This window comes from Arvicanthis niloticus, chromosome 14 (assembly GCF_011762505.2).
Source record: "Arvicanthis niloticus isolate mArvNil1 chromosome 14, mArvNil1.pat.X, whole genome shotgun sequence".
Lineage (NCBI taxonomy): Eukaryota > Metazoa > Chordata > Mammalia > Rodentia > Muridae > Arvicanthis > Arvicanthis niloticus.
This window is the reverse complement of record NC_047671.1, coordinates 31,406,512-31,414,725: the sequence shown is the minus strand read 5'-3', so window position 1 is coordinate 31,414,725 and position 8,214 is coordinate 31,406,512. Positions and strand designations below refer to the sequence as shown.

Here is an 8,214-nt window from a genome sequence, read left to right as displayed (position 1 = left end):
GAAAGCAGAGATGTGAGAATGCTTATGAAAAAACATCTAAAGCTAGCAAAGCTTGGTTCATGAATTTAAAATTAAAGAAGCCATTTCTATAACATAAAAGGAAAAATGGTGATGAGACCTTATTGCTGAAGATACCTATACTTGAGTCATGGACTATTCGGGGTTGGTCTGGTGTTGCTATGTATTCAAATGCTAAATATTGGTCCCTAAGATGTGGTTACCCAAGATACTCACAGACACCAAATGATGCTTGTAAACTTTTGTCCCCAATTTAAAGTTATTGGTTAAATGAAAGTGTCTATAGCCAATTACTGGAGAGAATAGAGGTAGGTGAAATTTCAGGTACCAACTGGGGGTCACAGGTAGAGACCAGAAGAAGGAAAAAGGAGACAGAAAGAACAGAGGACAGATGGTCTCCATTAGATGTGATGAAGCAGGTGCATGTAGTTGAATAATATGTCCCCTGAGGATGGACTGATGAAGCAGAAATAACCCAAACAAGACTCAAACAGCAAGTACTTGGAAGTGCAGCTAGGAAGTAGACAGTGTAGTGTATAGAAAAAATTAATTAGGGGTAATCCCCCAGTAACTGTGCTAAGCTGATTAAATAAATCCATAGGACTCTTCCTTGATTACTAGGGGACTTGCTAGGTCACATTAATAACTCAAATAGTTTAATAAAATCCATTTAAAAAGGACCATTGAGAAAGTCAAGCTTCACTACCCCAGAAACTCTGTCTTTATTTGATAGGTGCCTATGCATGCTAGTAGACAGGAAAAGCAATCAATCAAGCTATGTTTTTTAAAGCTACGATGATGACCAGCCTGTCAGGATATGCCCATCAGTGCATTAGTGGCAAGAATATAGGAGTAAACCACCACTCTCTTGTCAGAAGCCATCTAAGAAAGGCTTAGCAAGTCAGTTTTCTGGAGATGGCCCATCATTTTGCATGGCTGCAATGGGTATATGCTCTGAGATGCAGGATCCTCAAGACTTCATCCCAGGATTGCTTCTTGCTGCTGATATGCCTTTCCTGTCACTATTGCACAGCCTAAGGATTCCTGGGCATCAGTTCACCCTATTGGGCAGATGTCCTGCAGAATCGATATGAAGATGTACTTTCATATATTAATGCTGTGTAGATGAATTGATAATTTCATAATTCCTGATAATGATTTTATAGAATTCCTAAATTTATACAAGTAATCTCAAGCCCCCTGTAGAGTAAAAACTATTAATAGAGTTCTGTAAATCTTTATGTATCATAGGCTAATTGTACTAGGAAAAGAAAGCAGACTTGGAACAAATTTATAATCAAGGAAAACATTCCTTCTAGATTTGGAATGAGGCCACTGTCTGGTAACTAAAGGCCACAAACTGGGAATGGTCAATTTATTGTAGGTGCAAGGACAGACAATAAATGATGGACTACTTCAAAATAATAAGACACAAGGCAGATGATCTGTTTGACAAAACTGTGCAACTTATGGCATAAAAAATATTGCTTTAAACTTATAATGAACTTACGAAGCTGGTAACACATAATGAACATTTAGTCAGGTACTAGTCTTAATAGAAAGACAGGTAAATAATTTTGCTATAACTCCTAAAGTTTCACCAATTTATGATATGAAGTATTGCTTTAAACTTACTGTGAACTTATGGAATATAAAACTGTGTAGAAAACCATGTGATCAATTATCCTGAGAAAGTATAAAAACTAACAACTACAATAAAGTGAGTATGCAGCCTTCTTCAGCTTCATTCAATATGCATGTGTCTCTGTATGTGTGCCTTTCTTTTCTTCCTTCTTTTGTTTCTTTTCATTACTTTTTTTTTCTTTTCTCACTGGCTCATAAAGAGTTAAGGAACTCCCAGCCTCTTGCCTGGTAGGGCAAGGCCTGAGTTAAAGAGAAAAGAACCAAAATAACTAAGTTTCTTCCCCCCACCACCCCTATCAGCAGAAGTTAATTGCCAAAAGCCAGTGGGTTTTGGCCACAGAATAGCAAAGATTTAAGGAAAGAGTTAAACCACCAGAAACCAGCAACTTCTGGTCCCCAGAACAGTAAGAGAGAGTTACAAGGCCAGAGCTCATCAGCCATTGGTCTTGTCCAAACTGCATCCTGTCTCAGTACCTGAATGCCAGGGCTGCCCCCTGGCACTTTCAAATTGGATCTGAAACACTCTGACAGAACTCATTCCTGGCACTATTATTAAAGACATAACCTATGGCTGGGTAGGTCATAGACTCCAGGGGAGAATGCACTACTTTCCTTTGCTATATCTATATAGTATTAAACCGACTCGCAATGATTTATTATATCCATAGATTAGTGCATCTTTTGCACTCATTAGAGAAGCGTTTTTTTTTTTTCTCAGTAGATGGTATCTGTTTTAACACAAACACAAAACTGGTCAAGGTGTAGAGAATAAGAGAATGTGGACTGCCCATCCCTAAATGAGACAACACCACCCAGCCCTCCTCCAAAGGTTCATGGATCATCCCAAATGAGGAGTAGAAAGATCATAAGAGCCAGAGGGGGTGGATGAGTACAATGAAACAGCGTTTTAAGGACAAAACAAGGCAGTTACACATATGAATTCACAGCGATTATGACTTACAGGGAGAGGGGAGGTGGTCATGAAGCCCCACCCTCAGTTGAGGAGCTATTGGAAGCTGATGGTTGCTAGGAGAGGGACAGCAGGTTTTCTTCAATGAAGCTACTCTTCAGAGCCATACACGTTCTATCCATTTACATACTGGCAGCCTGAGCAGACTCTGTGCAGGGGAAGTGGGGGGTTACATGAAATTGAAAGAGAATAGCAGCCAGAAGGGTGGAAGAGGAAGTGGAGTGGAAGGAATGGGGGCTGGGCTAGATCAAAATACATTGTAAGTCTGTACAAAGGTCTCAAAGAGAGAGCAGAGAAGAACAGAAAATGCTTGTGTAGAGGATGAATCAAGTTACTCACTGGGAAAGTACATGGTCACCACAAAGCTCTGAGGAAGACGTTCGATGAGATCAGTGTTGTTTCTATAGCTGTGACACACCTATTCTGCTGCCCATAATCATGAAATCATTCTGATGTGGGACTGTATATCATATGTGTGTATATGTGCATGAATTCTGACTTTAGAGTGATACATATATGTGTGTGTGTGTCTGTGTGTGTGTATGTATGTATGAATACACACACATCTCTGATTTGTTTGTTTGCTTGTTTGAGACAGGTTCTTGCACGGAAACTTCTGCTGACCTCAAACTTGCATTGATCTCTTGGCCCTGTCTCTTGCTTACTGCACCATCACACCTGGCAAGCTTTATTTAAAATATAAGGAATTTTGCAAGGTCATACTTGACTTAGATAGTGAGTTCTCTGATGGATATGGGCAAAATAAGTTAAAAACTTGGGAACTCGTAGTTGCCATGAAGAACACGTGTGACTTACAGGAAGTCGGAATATCAATATCAGTACCATTTGGAAGAAATCGATCCCAACCTTCAAGGATGAGTTTAGGAATGTCAAGACTACTGTGGAGCAAGTCACTGTAGATGTAGCGGAAATAGTAACTGAACCAAATGAAACTTGAAAGTTGAGAGACAGTCAGTAAGCATCCATTGTTGTGAGTGAGCACAAGATTTCAGACCTCTTGCAGCTCTAGGAGGAACTGCTGGAGGATGCACGCAGACCCCTGAAATTCATTTCACACAATAAAATGTTGACACCCATGGGAAGCTAGACAAGTATGTCATGAGTGAGAATGTACTTAACAGAAAAATGATGGCCTGCAGTTTGCTAGGTATTCTGAGGGATGACTGCCATGAGAGATTGTCTTGTTATCTTGAAAAGAACTAGCAGATTTGGTGATTCAGAACCTACTATAGAGCAGAGTTGGGGAAACTAGTACCACATGCTGCACTGTTCTAACTACAGCAACAAGCACTCACATATACGAGCCTGTGGTGAATTCACTCACCACAATAGTTCCAATAACTTCAGGAGAACCGGCCTTCGACACCATATGCTTTCTCCAAATGTTCACTACCTATTGTGGTTAAAACTTTCTTAAAGATCAGAATAATCAGGTGAGGGAAACAACTAAGGCAGCTTTGCTGGCACTATTAGAGCAGGGGCTGATAGTGATTTGATGTGGAGACCAAAATGTGCCCTGTCCCCATAGAGCTGTCCCCCTAGATAGTAATGGTACATGAGGACAGGAGCCATGGCTCTAATGTGCAAGATGGCTCCCATGATTGGGAAGGGGATTGTAGGGTGTCTTATCCTTCCCTTTGTGAGATATGCTGTAACTGTAGAATGTTTCATGTTTGAAGTCTGTACTGCCAATTTTGAACATCTTTAAAGGGGTGTTGGCCAGAAAGCTACCAAGGCAATGCTGCTGCCCAAGTTTTTCCAGTTCTGATAATGTGTGGGGAGTTCAAAAGGCCTATGCTGCTTGCTTCATGGCTGCTTCATGTGTAACATGTCATGAAATCCAATGAAGGAAGTAACTAGAACTATTATGGGGATTGAATTCATCATAGGCACACACACACACACACACACACACACACACACACACACGTGCTTATTGCTGCAGTTGGAACTGTTTGGGAAGAATTGGAAGGTATGGCCTTGTTGGAGGAGGTTATGTCACTGGGGATTAGCGTTGAGGTTTCAAAAGCCAAAGGCTATTCCCATTTACCCTCTCCTGCTCTTCTTTCCTTCTTTCTCTCCCCCATCTCTCTTCTTCCTTCCCTCCCTCCCTCCTTTCCCTCTTTCTCCCTCCTTCCCTCCCCCTCTTCTTCTTGCTTGTGAATCAGATGTAATCTCTTAGCTACTTCTCCAGTGCCCTGTCTGCCTACCTGCTGCTATGTACACTACTATGTGAACTCAATTAAATGATTCCTTCTAAAAATTGCCTTGGCTGTAGTGTCTTCTCATAGGAACAGAAAAGTAACTAAGACTGCTATTTATTAACTTGATCAGTGATCTTTCAGATTGGGTTAACCAAGCAGCTTTGTTTATTTGTTTGTTCGTTCGTTTGTTGGTCTCTGAGGGCCTTTCATATCTCTGTTTAGTAAAAGTCAAAAGACTTACCATCAGAGACAAAAATAGCAGCAAAGATCACAAGTTGTGGGAGAACAGATTAAACCAGAGGATGCTCCTTCAGACCTCAGTGTCCTTCATTCTAGTGCCAGATTGGAAAGCACCACATAAGACCGTGTTGCTATGACATTTGGAAACTCTGCAGGGCACATAGATGCTACAATAGACAGCTCCTTACTCTGTACGTTGTCCTCTAAGTCTCATCAGGAAGCAGCCACTAACAAGAATAATTAAAAGGGGGAGGGACCGGAGAGGTGGCTCAGTGGTAAAGAGCAGTGGTAAATTCCAGAGGTCATGAATTCAATTCCCAGCAACCACATGTTGGCTCACAACCATCTCAAATGAGATCTGAAGCCCTCTTCTGGTGTGTCTGAAGACAGCTACATATGATTATGTATGTGAGCTATACTCACATACATAAAATAAATAAATCTTAAAAAAAAAAAAAAAAAAAGCCTGCTGGAACAAGTCTAAATTCTTTCTAGAGTTTGGCACTGGCTTCCCAGAGTTGGTTCTCTTAGATCAGGAATTCAATCTAAGGATTCTCTTAGATCAATCCCTTCCATTTCTGAGGGGACTTATTTACATGAAATAAATATTGACACATAGCTCAAACAGGACTCTGAGGAGAGACTCCTCCCAGAGAGAACAGGAGCAGCAACTGGAATCCCCATTCAGGGCTCTCCTAAGATCACCATGGCCACCTGGAAGGAACTTGAAGAGATGATAAAGAAGCTAGAACCCCACATGGACGAGTCAGACCTTAAGAAAAAAGGGAGGTCCTGTTGACTGAACTGCAGCCCTATATGCTCATAAACAGGCTGGCAGTGTAGAACAATGGAGTGAGGTGCAAGAAGAGCTGGGTATAAATGAGCTACCAGACTGAAATGAGAGACCAGGTTGTAATGAACTCCACCTTAGGTTCAGACTCCATCTTAGAGAATCTATCTAAGGTTAAACTCGAGTTAACTAACAAGCCTGTGCCTAGCACCAGTTTCTGGGTTATTCCCCAACAAATCTATACCTCCAGGTTTCAAACCTGCCCCTGATACCTCACTTCCTAACAACCACCAAGAGGAAAGCAGAAGTTAAGTTTATGGTTTGGCTTCCAGCACTAGCCTATGTTAAAGGCCATAATGGCCCCCAATCAGATGTGCCCCAGGCCAGATAACCCCTTCTTGCTTCTATAAATGCTTGCCTAAAACTACACTCAGGGCTCTCTCTGTCTTCCAGTGTCAAGGCTAGCAGGGGGCCCAAGCTTGAGCTTGTAATGAAGAGGTTCTAATGCATCAGAATCAGCTCCTTGGTGGTCTTTTAGGGTTCATGAACACTTCCTGCCACAACAATAACAAACCACGAAGAATGGACTTTAACAAATCAAGATGACTCCATTACTTAAGTCAGTGCTGCTGTTGAGAATACTGATGCTACTCCCCACTATCTCCATGAGGTTGTGGATGTAAGCATCAGTCTTGGTTGCAACCCAATGAAGAGAGGAGACCTAACGTATAAGATGTCATACTACAAGCTTTACTAGATCAGTGCTTGTTAATGACCAATCCCTTTCGAGCACAGCTGATGCTGAGATTGCTAACCACTGGGCATACAGCCCACCAGGTGTGGCTCTGACACTCAGCAGGAAGAATTGGCACTAAAAGAGAGATCTATGAGTCTCTGGCATTAGAGGTGTTGTGGCAAGCGCAAAGAACTTTAGCATTCTCCATCCACGAGCCCCCAATTATTCTTGGACACCAATTGGAAGCTGCAGATCTGAGTCTCAGTTTTAATGGCTTTTAAAGGACCTCAATGTAAAGCCTTTTAGTAAAGATAAGTATTCTTAAACCTGATTTTAAATCATTCTTAAAGCATGGTCTGTCTGAATGCAGGTTGGAGATGAAGGTATAGACTGGCTGTCTTGGGTTGTGGCAGAGAAATCTGAAATTGCAATGGGAGTCAAGCATACTGGTAAACACCTACAGTCTCAGCATTTGAAAGGAGGCCAGTCTAAGCTAGGTGAAGTGACCTAAATAGAGTAGGAGAGGTACTCAACTAGTGAACTGAGTCCTACATAACGCAAAGATAAAAAGAAAGATTCTGGCTGCTTTTACACCACCACCAAAACAAAACAAAACATTTTGAGAAGACATAAAACCTCCCTTGATTGGAACATGATACAATGTCTACCTGATGTATGGAATCACTGAATAGTACCTTAACACATTCTCTCTCTCTCTCTCTCTCTCTCTCTCTCTCTCTCTCTCTCTCTCTCTCTCTCTCTCTCTCTGTGTGTGTGTGTGTGTGTGTGTGTGTGTTTATTTTGCTCTCAGTATTTTTGTTTGGGTTTCCGTGTAACTAGAATTCTGGCTTAAATGTAGAAACTAAGACCCTTACCTCCTAAGTTGTTACCCAGGGTTCTGTTCGCTGTATGACAGTCTGGGTACTGGCCTGCCAGAGAAGCAGCCCTTGTTCTTTCCACCCAAAATGTCACTGATGTTGATGCTTCCCCCTAGACGAGTTGCTGTGCACCTGACACCATGTTTGCTTACTTTGCAAACAACAGGTTCCAAATGTTAAGAGTGCCACTCAGGAAAACACAGTGACAGAAGCTATCAGAGAAAGAATACTTAGCCTCTGCTAACTGCAATCAGGAGGCCCTTACACAGATCATCATGGCACTCCAGATGGACTGAGACAGTGATGTCAAACACTTTATAAGCCACTGCCCTTCCTGTATTAAAACCTCTGAAGATGCAATGAGTGTTATTCTTCAACCTATTAGAAAGCATGAACCATGGTGCCCTTCCTGCTTCTGCAAGAGCCGGATTTGTTGGCCCCAAATCTGTGTGGAACAGACGTGAGAGAGCCTTCCTAGAGAGACAGACAGAGATAGTGACAAACAAAACGAGAGAAAGAGAGACACAGAGATGGAGAGAGACACAAGGAGAACCCATTAGTCAGTATTATCTTATCTTGGTGTAAGAGGAAATAATTTTTCAAAGGGTTATTTTATCCAAAGCCTTAACTTATCTTCCTGACTGAAGAAAGCCTTACCTGGAAGAACATTTTCCATTTGGAAAGGATGAGGCTCCCTGAGGCCTGCTTTGCTT

The 8,214-nt window shown here is 41.8% G+C and overlaps 1 pseudogene; it reads left to right on the top strand.

Annotated features, from left to right (window-relative positions):
* Positions 1 to 813: 813 nt before the first annotated feature.
* On the top strand, positions 814 to 6,904 carry LOC117720116 (serine/threonine-protein phosphatase 4 regulatory subunit 1-like; annotated as a pseudogene).
* Positions 6,905 to 8,214: the final 1,310 nt, after the last annotated feature.